This window comes from Leuciscus leuciscus, assembly GCF_965113295.1.
Source record: "Leuciscus leuciscus genome assembly, chromosome: 25".
In the NCBI taxonomy this organism is placed as follows: Eukaryota; Metazoa; Chordata; class Actinopteri; order Cypriniformes; family Leuciscidae; genus Leuciscus; species Leuciscus leuciscus.
The window spans coordinates 28,566,095-28,579,709 of NC_138724.1; positions in this window are offsets into that span (position 1 = coordinate 28,566,095).

The window sequence follows — 13,615 nt, forward strand, 5'->3', positions numbered from 1 at the left end:
GTTACATTTTTATGAGTGAGTCATTGAATCATTCATTAATTCAAGAGATTCGTTGAAAAACGCTGATTCACCCAGTAATGAAACAAGTGAAATTTTTATGAGTGAGTCATTGAATCATTCATTCATTCAAGAGAATCGTTCAAAAACGCTGATTCATCCAGTAATAAAACAAGTATTAATGAGTGGGTCATTGAATCATTCATTCAAGAGATTTGATCAAAAACGCTGATTCACCCAGTAATCAAACAAGTGAAATTTTTCTGAGTGAGTCATTGAATCATTCAAGAGATTCGTTCAAAAACGCTGATTCACCCAGTAATGAAACAAGTATTAATGAGTGAGTCATTGAATCATTCACTAAAACCGGTGTATACAAATTGTTTTCCATCAGATCAATTAAACATTTTTAAATTAACTGCAGCAATTAACATTTTGTCAGAACCTCCAGTAAATTAAATTATTTTGTTGTTGTTGTTGTTTGTTTAGAATCGTGGAAGAGTCGCAATCTCTATTTGAATCATGATTTCTCAATTTAAGTAGATCTTCTTCCGTCGACTGCAAGATCACCAGACCAAACAAAACATGCTTCATTTCAAAAGCTTTATACACAATATAGGAGCGTCCCAATTCACGTAGTTATGCACTATTCTACAACGTCTGTATAAATTATTCTAATTCATGTTCTCCCAGTGCGACAAGTGCTAATTAAATAATCAAAACAGACTGCGCTGAAAGGTTAGGAAACCAACAAACTACCTCAGGCTGCTTTAAAAAACGAATTTAGCATGTTTAAATGCAATTGCACCCGTCCTGGTGGATAAATAAAGATGATTTTCTCATGGAAAAAAAAAAGAGATTATATTAGCTCACAAACGCTACAGGCTAAGCTAACAGGCCAGGTAAGCTGTCATTATCCGAAGCGAATCATGTTATTAAGATGTCACACGGTAGCCAGTTTAATGTGTACTCAACTTGATTGATTGCGTGAGAGCTTCATGTGATAATGGAAATATCTCACGAGCGATTATGTTTTATGTTTTCTTTGACAAGGAGCACTAGCTTCCATTTCAAGCCTCACGTCACTGCTAACCCAAACTCAGGGGTGCGAATAATCACACAAGACCGCTGAACACATTCAGATCTAAAACAGCATCGGCCCTTTTCTCGCCCTTAATGATGGATGATTTAAAGTGCCCAGCTTTCTTTGCGGCGTTTCAGTCTTCAGAAACATCCACACGTATCACATTAGCTGCCAGGCCGAAGGCTGACCAACAGTTGCACCATGTTTGGATTTCGCGTGAAAGAAATATGTGTGATCGCCAAGATCTCCAAGCCACAATTTAATACACACGTCTACATTTACTGCAGATTTTGTGCTGAATGTAAAGCGGCAACATTTAATATTGTATAAACAATAATGAATAATGACGTGTGTGTGTGTGTAAGACTGATTTCAGTAACACCGATGGACATCTGAGTAAAAAATGGCGCTGTTCTCCATTTAAGGTTATTATTTTTTTGGTGCTAAAATACTTTCTTCTATCCCAGTTTATTTGGATAGTAATTGTTTCTAATGGGGAGTCTGTAAATAAATACATTTGCGTGCCATGACATAAATAATATGATAGGAATAGGAAAATAATATCCTTTTTACGACACTATTAATGGTTTTCTGTCTTGCATTTTATCTCTCAAAATGATTGATGATTGATTCATTTTAAAAATGTGGAAATTAGCATAAATAAATGCAGACTAGTACAATACGTAACACTTGACCCGACTTCTCTGTCGACTAGTAAATCATGCTGTCGTGTTCTCTTGTGTTGTCTTTGACTTTAAAAAAACAACATTTGAGAAGCTGCAATGCGATTGGTCCGCTGGTTAGTCCAGTTATCCAATCACATCCACTGTTGAGGCGAAGTCACGTGAGTTTTTGTTTTCCGCATCGAGGGATTTATTTAGTAAATGCGTTTACATTTGTAGTTTATGTGCATCTCTTCTTATCGGATTTTTAAAAAAAATTTTATCTGCCTTAAAGGGACAGTGCACCCAAAAATGAAAATTCTGTCATAATTTATACTCACCCTCAAGTTATTCCAAACCTGTATGAGTTTCTTTCTTCTGCTGAATATGAGTTTCTTTCTTTTTGAAGAATATGGGAAACCGAACAGTTGACGGTGGCCATTGACTTCCATAGTATTTTTTTTTTCTCTCCATACTATGGAAGCCATCAACTGTTTGGTTTCCCATATTCAGTTCATTTCTGAATCATTTGAATCTGTTTGTAACACTGATTCATGATTCTATTAACGATTCTCCCCCAACCAATAATTGCTCACACAGCGCGTTGCAAGTCCTGAAAATGTACGGGTGTGAGTTCAAATCCCCGTATTCGGCGTATTTGTTCTTGTTTTTAGCATTTTTATAACATTTTCAGAAAATAAGACTCTCTGGGTCAGATTTACTAACAGCTTGCATCAGCACAAACCCTTTTTTGGCGTAAAAAAAAAAAAACACTGTCAGGATTTAGTAAAGACACGCAGTGAAAAATGAGCGCTGGACAGGGTTATTCCTGCGGCTGACCTTATTGCACATGCATTTGTAGGAGTTTCCCTTTCAGACGCTAAATTTATGGGAGGAGAGAATCAAGGTGATTTACTAAGGTTGGCAATTTACTGGTGTTTGCACCATTATTTACCGGCCAAAAAACACGTCTTAAACCAGACGCTAGATTGCATTGATCATTATGGAAATGATCCGGATATGCTAATTTGCCCTTTGTCTTACATATCTGAAGTACTTTTGCATCTCCAGTGAATGTATCTTGATTTAAGAATGTTTAAATATTTTTGTACTGGAAAACAAGACCAAAAACCCATGCATTTCTTCGCAGTGTGCAGCAAATCCCCACTGATGTAAGTTGCGTTGATTTGAACCGACAGCTTTAACTAGGGTTTTCCAGAAGTGTAGCAAGACAAATGATTTCATAAACAGGTGCATGACACCACAAGGTAATTATACACTAGATAATGGGGAATTAAGGGAGAGGTGATAAATCAATATTCTCTTACACCGACTGCGGCAGTATGTAAAATTACTCTAGACTCCACATCATATTTCAACCAGGAGTTCAAACCACATTCCCGTTATGCCCCGTTTGGCAGCTGTATTGTTGGGTCCATGTGCATGCAATGTGTAATTGAGAATTTGCTTTTCCTTCACAGGCATCATTCTTCAGAAAGGTCAGATGCGGTTGGCGTGAGTGGCTCGCATTGTGTCCGGTATCGACGTGATCTCATCATGCTGCAAAAAATAATCAGTGGCCTATTTCTGTCTTGTTTTCCAGTGCAAATATCTAAACATTCTTATAGCAAGATACTTGAGAAGCTAAATGACTTTGAAATATTAGGACTGAAAAATGGATCAAAGTTTATTGTTAAAAACAAGAAAAAAATATCTGCCAATGAGGTCGGAAAAATTATTTTGGCTCTGAACCCAATCACAATGCTCAAGAAATCCTCATTTTAAAAAGTGATATGATCAAAATGTAATGACAACATTGCTTTAATTTATCAAAATAAGTTAAGCATTTTTCAACTTAAAAAAAAAAGTTATACAAGACTCAATTCTGAGTCATTTGAATGTAATTTAAGTTGAAATGACTCAAAAATCCAAGTTGATTTTACTTAAATTTAAGGCAGCAACTTTTATTTTCTGGTTCTGAGATAAAAAGGTTAAGTCTAGGGGTGTAACGATACCCTCATGTTACAATCCAATACATATCACGATACTGAACTCACGATACGATACTATTGCGATACTTCAAGACATGTACAAGGTTAACAAAAAATGTGCTGTTGATTAAAATGCTAAATTTAATATTACATTGTGGGTGTAAATTAATAGGCTTGGACTTGGTGCTGATGCACAGGGCAAAAAATATTTATGATTCTGAAGCTGAAAATACAGAATCATTTTAGATGAATATGCTTGCACTCTGTCACTGACTAGATATATTTTAAAATGTTGGCCACTTTTTACTGGTAACATCAGACATTTGGCATTATCAGGACCCACACATATTCCCCCATTGCATCACTATACATTATATTCAACGTTATATAGTAGTTTCATGAAGTTCTGACTAACACTAACTATACACAATACATATTGTCACTATCCACGATACATATTGTTGCATTTTTGTATTGCGATATATTGTGACACGATATATTGTTACACCCCTAGTTAAGTCCAGTTCAAAGATGGATTATTTTCCTTGTTTTGACCTCAGAATTGTTTTAATCAAAATATGGAAGCAAAATTATGTCTTGATTTCTGAAAAAAATTATCAAAATGAAGTTAATTTATGCATAAAACAAGAAAAATATCTGCCAATGGGGGTCAGAAACATAAACTTAATTTAAAGGGACAAGTTTAGTTTTCTGACCCCAGTGGCAGACATGTTTTCTTGTTTTTAATCACTTGATTTCGATAAAAAAAATTCAGTAAACAAGACCAGCTACAGTATCATGTCATTTTACTTCTTTTGCGTCATATTTTTCTAAATAAAAATCAGTACATTTATTTTCGTGGTTTTTTTGTCTATTTAAATTCTATTTACAAACCCACCACACACAATAATGTTCAATAACTGTAATTTGTTGAAAGCTAATCTTTTTCTGAAAAAAGATGACACCTTGCACATTAAAGCCCTCATTATGCTTCTGCGTCAACTCCACGGCGTAGCTACGCCGTCACTCCAACGGCGTCGTGACCGTTTTATGGTTCTGCGTCGGGTTGCGTTGCATCGCGGTGCATTTCACCGCCAGAACGCTAGGGGGGTGGTGTGGTTCGCGAATCTCTTTCCTAGTTTGTTTTGGTTCCATGCGCCGGTTCCGCTTTTTCATTTCCGACAATGGCGAGCGAAAGAGAGAGAGTGTTGTCGCAGCTGGAGCTAATCAACGTTGAACAACAAATGATTTTATTGCAAATGTTTAATCGTAGAAGAAAAAGAAGACGTCAGCGAAGGTGGTCTGTACGACCAGTGCACGAAGACAGGGGAAGGATTGGCGAATTTGTTACGGTTGTTCGACCGCTGAGGGACTTGGACGAAGAAATGCAAGTATTTTCGGATGTCGAAAGGTCGATTTGACGATCTTGTTCATCGTTTAAAGCCGTTAATACAGCATCAGACTACACACAGTATGCCTATTGACCTCGCTCAGAGACTGGCAGTGACTTTAAAGGTTTTATCTTCGGGTGCAAACCAACAGATCACCGGGTTGGGCTACAAAATGGGTTCGACCACGGTGCCATGGCAGGATAATGTAGTGTCCCGTGGCAGACTTGGTTAATTACTTGATATCCATGATGTACCCGTGAACATTGTATTGTAAATAAACAACAAACTTTTTTTCAAAACAAACATTGATTTGATTGATTGAAGTTTATTTCTAGCACCAACAAAAAAAGAAAAGAATATATATAAATATATACATATACACTACCGGTCAAAAGTTTTAGATCGGTAAGATTTTTAATGTTTTTAAAAGAAGTCTCTTCTGCTCACCAAGGCTGTGTTTAGTATATAAAAAACAATAAAACAAAACATATTTTATGACAATTTAAAATGACTGTTTTCTATTTTAATATATTTTACTCCGGAAATGATGTATAATCTGACCAATCACAGCCCCTGCGGTCTGCGTCACCGCGACGCGTAGTTACAATTTTTTGGAGGTGCACGTCAAGCTACGGCGGAGGGGTCGCGTCGAGGTTCGCGTCGACGCAGAGGGGTCCGCGGGGGTACGCCGTCGATTCGACGCAGAAGCATAAAACAGGCTTAAGATAGCACATTGTTTTAGAATTGTACAGTCAAAAAAATGTAAATATGTGAAAAACTCCTATTTTAGCTTCAGGTTCTATTTGTACTGGAAAACAAGACAAAAATACTGTGGAAGAAAATTTGTTTTTTTGCAATGTAATTTTTGGCTAGAAACTACCAACCCTTTATCGCAAATACGAGTTTCCTAGTCGGAAATCTGACACGAACGCCCTCTCTCGGGTCGTATTTACTGCTGGGAAACTCAGTTGGGCGTGCCATAGACTTCATGGTATTTACTGGTCTTCTTTTTTAGTTTTTTCCACAACAGCTACAGTACATCGCCTTCTATTTTTGTTAAAGTAGAGCATATTTACATACATGAATAATCATTTGAAGCATATTGAATGTTTTATACACAGCAAAAATAGCATGTATTTGTCCGAAATTCCAGAATCATCAGCAAACTGACTGTCTAGATAGATGGCAATGCCAATGTTTATATGGCTCTACACTCTAAAAAATGCTGAGTTGTTTTAACCCAATTTGGGTCAAATATGGACAAACCCAAACGTTGGGTTAAAAATGTAACAAAAAAATGTAACCCAATGGCTGGGTTTGTCCATATTTGACCCAAAGTTGGGTTGAAACAACCCAGCAGTTTTTAGAGTGTACATTTTATTCAAAATTAAATATTTTCAGTACATTTTGGCTCTTCCTCAAGAATTAAGCAAGAATAAATATGGTGTCCTCCATGATTCCCTTTCTTTCCGACAACAAAACATCTGAACGCAACACACTCGAAATCACACTCGAAATTTCCGATAGCAGGTGAAGGCAACAGACATTGTACTCTCATCAGAAACAAAGCGTATAGTGGGCTTTTGGAGTCGGACCCTAATGCAAACTGAACCTCATCTGCAAATAGAAAATTAGCTTCTGAGGGTTTCTACATGACTGGAACATCGCTCCCTATTGACTTCTGTACGGATCCTTATCCAAGCTCTCAAAATGTGGCATTCGGGCTTTGGCGAGCAGCATCACAACCTCAAGAAGAAGAAAAAAAGCCTGCTTTCCACTAAAGACATGTCCCAGCATTCAGACTCGAGGTAATCGTGCTGAGAACAGAAGCCAGACTGTGGACTCGGCCCGGCGTATCTGCATACACTGCTCCTGGGTTTGAAAACGAACATGACTCGGCATTCATTATCCATACCAAACTGTGCATGGATGGAAGAGAGTTTGGGATTTATGTCGCTCCAGGTTGCTGATTTTATGTTGTGCAAGTCTAGTAAAGGTCGCCTAGATAATCCAATTTGAGGTCAATCAAGTCTAACCAAACGCTTTCCATTACAGTAGCGCTCATTGTCAAAGGTGGTCGACGGCACAGCAAGCTGATGTAAGTGCTGCTTTTTTTGTAACTAGAGAATAAACACTGGGTCACTTCATCTCTCTGATTTGTTTAAACGTTCTGCCACATAAATGTGTCTCCGCAAAATTAATATTAGGGTACGTTTACATGATAACGATGTGCTTAAAATAGAGAAGTTTTTCCTTTGAGTTTTCCACGTACAAACGACACCATTGTAAGAACGATCCCCATTCACACGGATCCGAGAAAACGACTAAAAACGCTGTATTCTGCTGCCAGGCCAGTAGATGGCGATCAAACACTATAATCTGAACACGTAATACGCATGTGCATGACGTCATCGTTTTCAGAAATTCACGTTTTTGTTGTTTACACCTTTTTTAGGCCGCCAAAACGCTGTTATTGTTTAAACGAAAGGCCAAAACGCATAAAAAGTTTTACGTTTTTTGTTGAAAACGGTGTCATGTAAACAGAGTTCACGTAAATGAAAACAACAGATTTGTGCTTCAATTTATTTGTCATCAGCTAATTTCAAGATCAAAGAACACAATAGGAGAAAGAGCGGCATTAGCACTGGTAAGATCATGAAAAGACCAGGCGTAAATAGAGCTGGTAAGTCCCGCCCCTTCCGCTAACCCCACTGGACCTCTAGGTTGAAAAATCGTCAATGCAAGTGAATGTGAGAAAATAATTATTTTCTGGTCCCGTTTGAATTTTGCCATGAATGTGAACACGTTGTCTGTGAATTTTTAATATAATTTTTCGTGTGAAGAATGCTACAATTTAGCGGGTAGAAGTTTGATACGGTTAGACTTTGTGTGAGAGCACTTTGTGGACTACAACTCTTCGCTACTTTCAACGCGGGAATCTGAAGAAAGAACAGCCCATTTGGTTTGAATGGTGACATTTGGGTACAAAACACACAGGCATCTCGATCCGTCTCCATAGATGATCGCAGCATTAGCACCGTGATTTGACAAGTGGAGGGAAAATGTGTTATGGGGTGACGTCACATAGGCGACATGTAGTCTTTCTCGTTATGTCTTTTCCACAACTGCTAGCCAAAGAATCATACAATATACTGTCAAACTCGTAACATGAAAAATTATATAAAAAATTCACAGACAACATATGTTCACATTCATGGCACAATTCAAACGGGACCAGAAAATAATTATTTTCTCACATTCACTTGCATTGACGATTTTTCAACCTAGAGGTCCAGTGGGGTTTTACGGATGGGCGGGACTTACCAGCTCTATACCCTCCGCATCATAGTTATAGAAATAAAAGTTCCCCTAGACCATTTTTCTAGTTGCCTTCGCACTGCCAGTGGAAACTTTACCTGGTCATTTATGTCGTGCCGCTCTGGTTGTTGTGCGGGACTTTTATTTTGACACAGAATAAAATATTTTAAAAGATAATTGTGACATTTATCTCACAGTTGCGACATTTATCTCACAGTTGGGAGTTTACATCTTTTATTTCTCAGAATTGCGTGATATGAAGTCAGAATCACGTGTTATAAAGTCAGAATTGTGACATAAGTACACAATTGTGAGAGAAAAAAGTCAGAATTGCGTGAAATAAACTCGCAATTCTGACTTTTTTCTCTCACAATTGTGTACTTATGTCACAATTCTGACTTTATAACACGTGATTCTGAGAAATAAAAGATGTAAACTCCCAACTGTGAGATAAATGTCGCAATTGTGAGATAAATGTCGCAATTGTGAGATAAATGTCACAATTATCTTTTAAAATATTTTATTCTGTGTCAAAATAAAAGTCCCGCACAACAAACATTTATAACTCACAATTGTGACTTTATATCACGCAATTCTCAGATAAAAAGTCAGAATTGTGAGATAAAAGTCGCAATTTTTTTTTTTTTTATTCTGTGGCGGAACAAGCGTCCACAGTAAACAGTGCTACTCACTCAAGCGACTTTGATGCTAGAGTGCTCTGTGGGATTTTATTTCACCTGTTTTATCAGGTGAAATTTGAGCACACTAGATTTGAGGAGTCATTCATGAGTAGTTATGCAATGAATTTTAAAACTTAAAGTAAGTGGGTTAGTTCAGATCTCCAGCAGTAAATATGAGAATTATCAATAGTGATGCAGTTTTTATTATGATTGTTTGCAGAAGCTTGCTGTAGGAGGCCTGTAAGGGCTCGAGCTGTGGACAACCAGAGGCAAACCGAGACGCCTCTCTCGGGTTTGGCATCCCGGATAAATCTGTTTCCCTGTCCGGGAGAGGGGCTTCCAGCTGAACCAGCTCCTACACAAACACAACCTTGCCCACTGGCTGATTTTATTTAGCCATTGGTCAAGAGTACTTAATAATATTTAAAGAGACAGAAAGACGTCGCTTCGCCAAAACAGAAAAAAGCTTAGTTAACTTCTCTGTACTCCAGGATTCCCAGAGAATGAGTGAAATGTAAGGAAGCAGACTCTATTGGGAGCGTTCAGCTGCTTATGTCAAGCTCAGGAGGAGCAGGAGAATTACGTCAGATTAGCGCTGATGGCGATCTAGTGGTCAAAAGCCGGAGAGTCTAGTTACCGGCAATGACAGACTTAAATACCCAGAACTCTAATATATGCGTGTTATTTTTCTGGCCTGTACTGGGATATTATGATGACGAACCCATCACAGATATAAAGTACATTTATCATTTATCTACATTTAACAAAGTATCTGTTGCACTGCAAAAAAATGCTTCTTTTTTTTTGTTTGTTTTGTCTAAACATTCTTAAATCAATATACATTTACTTGTGATGCTAAATGACCTAAGATATTATGTCTTGTTTTCAAAAAAAAAAAAATATGAAAATGAAGTGAGAAAAATTACTTGTTTTCAGTTCTAGGTGTTTGAAAAGGAATTGAAAAACGTTTGCTAGGGTGTTGTAGATGGTTGCTAGGGTGTTGCTATATTGGTGCTGGGGTGTTTCAAGTAGCTGAATTGCTAGATGGTTGCTAGGGTGTTGCTATATTGGTGCTGTGGTGTTTCAAGTAGTTGAATTGCTAGATGGTTGCTAGGGTGTTGCTATATTGGTGCTGGGGTGTTCCAAGTAGTTGAATTGCTAGATGGTTGCTAGGGTGTTGCTATATTGGTGCTGGGGTGTTTCAAGTAGTTGAATTGCTAGATGGTTGCTAGGGTGTTGCTATATTGGTGCTGTGGTGTTTCAAGTAGTTGAATTGCTAGATGGTTGCTAGGGTGTTGCTATATTGGTGCTGGGGTGTTTCAAGTAGTTGAATTGCTAGATGGTTGCTAGCGTGTTGCTATATTGGTGCTGTGGTGTTCTAAGTAGTTGTTACAGAATTGCTAGATGGTTGCTAGGCTGTTGCTATATTGGTGCTGTGGCGTTCCAAGTAGTTGAATTACTAGATGGTTACTATATTGGTGCTGTGGTGTTTCAAGTAGTTGAATTGCTAGATGGTTGCAAGGGTGTTGCTATATTGGTGCTGGGGTGTTCCAAGTAGTTGAATTGCTAGATGGTTGCTAGGGTGTTGCTATATTGGTGCTGGGGTGTTTCAAGTAGTTGAATTGCTAGATGGTTGCTAGGGTGTTGCTATATTGGTGCTGTGGTGTTTCAAGTAGTTGAATTGCTAGATGGTTGCTAGGGTGTTGCTATATTGGTGCTGGGGTGTTTCAAGTAGTTGAATTGCTAGATGATTGCTAGGGTGTTGCTATATTGGTGCTGGAGTGTTTCAAGTAGTTGAATTGCTAGATGGTTGCTATATTGGTGCTGTGGTGTTCCAAGTAGTTGAATTACTAGATGGTTGCTAGGGTGTTGCTATATTGGTGCTGTGGTGTTCTAAGTAGTTGTTACAGAATTGCTAGATGGTTGCTAGGCTGTTGCTATATTGGTGCTGTGGCGTTCCAAGTAGTTGAATTGCTAGATGGTTACTATATTGGTGCTGTGGTGTTCCAAGTAGTTGAATTACTAGATGGTTGCTAGGGTGTTGCTATATTGGTGCTGTGGTGTTCTAAGTAGTTGTTACAGAATTGCTAGATGGTTGCTAGGGTGTTGCTATATTGGTGCTGTGGTGTTCTAAGTAGTTGTTACAGAATTGCTAGATGGTTGCTAGGGTGTTGCTATATTGGTGCTGTGGTGTTCCAAGTAGTTGAATTGCTAGATGGTTGCTAGGGTGTTGCTATATTGGTGCTGGGGTGTTCCAATTAGTTGAATTGCTAGATGGTTGCTAGGGTGTTGCTATATTGGTGCTGCATTTACTCTATTTTAATCGCTACAGTGTTTATATCCGAACTATAACCTTTTATCCCAGTACTTCTGTGATAATTTGAATTATTGTAAGACATAAATAATGATACTGTGCGGCTAAAAAGACTATGTAAAGCTGTTTCATATCTAAACATGACAACTGCTCTCTAAAATTTTTATATCCCGGTGTGATTTTGTCAAAGGTTTAATAGACACAAATTTTAATCGGGATTGCCATCTTTAAACGATTAATCGTGCAGCTAACATTAGAACAGGGTTACTACTATATGTGGTTTTGGTTCTCAACTAAATGTATTTTAATTTAGGAATGTTAAGATATTTGTACTAGAAACAAGACAAAAACAGAAGTAAGGATATCATTCTAATAACAGTTGTTCGGTCACTGGTGAAGCATCTGTGTAATTGCAAAACAACCACGTTTGCGGCACATATACATGCTGAGGCTAACTGGAACAGTTAACCAGCCAAACCCTGACCTAATGACAGTCTGGTAAATCACCGTCTTTACTCCTCTGCTTTGCCCAAGTCAGTTGTGTCATCTGCCTGTGCTAGATACACATAAATTAACTCAAGACAAATGAAATGAGTCAAAGTGTGGTTTTCCGCAGGACATTTGTGTAAACTCAGCTATTAGCGTTTACAGTAAATAGAGGTTGATCAGTTCACTGACTCGCACGGTTTGGTATTCAGGAACATTGTTATTCATCTTGTCGTTTATTAGTGCTGTTTGTTACTCTAACAATGAGTACACTGTGCCTCATGTAATCTTATATCAGAATAAATTCCTCTCCCTCTATAACAGCGACATCTCTTCTCTCCTCTGATGATGAGGGCAGGGCAACCTGTCACTCACATGAGATCCACCAATAGCAAACCACAACCATCCAATCAATTTCCTACGGACAAAATCAAGCCCCGCCCACATTTGCTCTTATTCCAGAAAAGTTTCACTCGGATATATGTCACAACAGGGAGGAAAACACTAGTGCAACTTCCTTTTTCATGCTGACTTTAATATTTTGGCTTTGTTCTAAAACCTAGATTTGCTGTCTACATAGGCAGTTACCTTCTAAGGGTCCGTTTACACGACATCGTTTTCAACTAAAAATGGACAACTTTTATTCGTTTTGGCCGTACATTTACACTACGATGGTGTAAAAATGCAAATTTTAGAAAATGGCGTGTATTAATTTACATGTTCAGTCTATAGGCGCGTAGTGTTTTTACAAAGTGACATCGCCACCTACTGGCCTGGCATGAATAATACAGCATTTTTTGTCGTTTTCGCGGATCCGTGTGAACGGGGATCGTTTTGACAATGTTGTCGTCTGTACGTGAAAAATGCGAAGTGAAATTTTTTTCCATACATTGTTGTTGTGTAAACGTACATACAAATGATCAGAGGTTTGATCATAGATCAGAAATGAAACCTCATAAATGATCAATCTGGAACACTTAGCAGGCAGAAAATTGCGCGACACGCACAGAAGATTTGACCATTGATTTCAATAGTGTTTGGTATCAGCATGTTGCAAAGAATGTGATTCAAATTCTAATAAGCATACAAATTAGGGATGCACGATATATCGGCCACCATATCGGTATCGGCCGATATATGTTAATTTTCAATGTTATCGTTATCGGCCCGATAAGAAAATTTGGCCGATATATTAAAGCTGATAAATAATGGATTATTTCCTTCAGCTGAGACTCTTCATATGCAAACTGTTCACCATGATGGTTTTGAATTGCTTGAAATATGATTGGAATCACTTAAAAGAGGAAAATACTGTTAAGTGCAACATGTGCAGCGCAAGTCTGTCATATCGGCTACATATAATTTTAATCAGAACATTATAATTGTGTGTTTGGGTCATGGCTTTTAATGGTGAGGCTTTTGTTTTTGTACTCAGGCTCTCAAAACTTATATACAAATTTGGGTTTAGATTTATCAGCCAATATATCGGTTATCGGCTTTCAAATACAAAGATTTATCGTTATCGGTATCGGCCAAAATGTTCATATCGGTGCATCCCTAATTAAAATGCAATATTGGTAAAACTGAATGAATTCGAGCGTGCTTTTAATTTCTACTCGCATTAAGGTTTTGGAACAGAGCCAATGCATCAAAGTAAGCGCTAGTTAACAGTGTTTAAAAGCCGTTTATGTT